The following is a 1,215-nucleotide window of genomic DNA, read 5'->3' on the forward strand; positions in this document are numbered from 1 at the left end:
TCACAAAGAAAAAAATTTAGAAGGAAAAAAAGTAAAAATAGATGGTTTACTTACATGGGAGAAGTAAAAACCAGTATAGAAATTATATTGCCTGCAAATGAAGTATAAATTTTATCTTAAAAGGAAGAAAAAGAAAAAACAATTGACAACCCAAGAATCTAAAATTGAAGGGGGGGAAAAAACCCAAAAAATTAAGAGTAGTGAAAGTAGAAACTGACCAATAATGCCGATGATCAAGCTCAAACTAGCAGCCATTGTATAGGAAGAGAGAGTAGAAAAGAAATTAACTATTGTGTGATTATATCCAAATAAATGAAGAAGGTAGTGATGTATATGTGTATATATAGATGGTGATTGGGATGTTCACGTGATAAGCACATCAATGACGTGTGTTATGTGTGTGTGGTTGATATATTGGAATTACAAAATCTGCTCTAACTTATGGATCCTCTCTATGGATTTTATTCTACCTATGACACGTTTTTCACTGTAAATTGCTGTTGGACTTGTGTTGATAGTGGCTTTTGGCCCACCTTTTCTTTTGTTCGCCCATTCTAATTTTCTTTTTCATAGGCTTTGTGATATTTTCCATCGGTAGTCATTTCTAGTCTGTTTCTTATTTGAAGGGAATGCCGCGGATTATATTGTTAGGCAGTGTTTGATAGGGAGGGAAAGAAATACGAAGGAGAAAAATGTTACACAATTTTGGTGAGAAACGTGAAGATAATATATATATACCCATATATTTGTTGTGTTTGATATGGATTCCCTTATATAATCTCTGCATATTATAAGAGAATTATAACGGGATACATTAAGGGATTTGAAATCTCTCCTCTAATCTAGTCCTTCCTCATTTCTCTACTAACCAAACAATTAAAAGAATGAAAAAATTGCTGAATTTACCCTTAAAAGGGTATATGGTCTGGATTTTTATCTTTTACTTTTGATTAATATATTTTTATTAACATAATTATTTGACTAAAAGGGGTATTAATCAATAATAAGGGATAAAAATCCAGACTCATGCACATTTAAAAGGTATTTATCTCATTTTTTCAACAATTATAGATCACAAAGTCCTTCCATTCATCTCCTTATCTTTTTTCTTTCTCCTATTTTTTCGTCCTACCAAATAAGCTCTTATAAGGTCCATACTAAGGGATAGCAACATGATGGATTTAGGGCGAGGGGTCTTCTCACCAACCCACTCCG

At 32.3% G+C, this 1,215-nt stretch overlaps 1 long non-coding RNA gene across 1 annotated transcript; it reads right to left on the reverse strand.

The window, feature by feature from the left end:
* Nucleotides 1–54: 54 nt before the first annotated feature.
* LOC112095086 lies at nt 55–319 on the reverse strand. The gene is made up of 2 exons (XR_002903751.1): nt 219–319; nt 55–91 (listed from the first exon to the last, which is right to left on the reverse strand). It is a non-coding gene; the product is annotated as an uncharacterized LOC112095086 (long non-coding RNA).
* Nucleotides 320–1,215: the final 896 nt, after the last annotated feature.

Source organism: Morus notabilis, unplaced genomic scaffold (genome assembly GCF_000414095.1).
Source record: "Morus notabilis unplaced genomic scaffold, ASM41409v2 C11389752, whole genome shotgun sequence".
Taxonomy (NCBI): domain Eukaryota; kingdom Viridiplantae; phylum Streptophyta; class Magnoliopsida; order Rosales; family Moraceae; genus Morus; species Morus notabilis.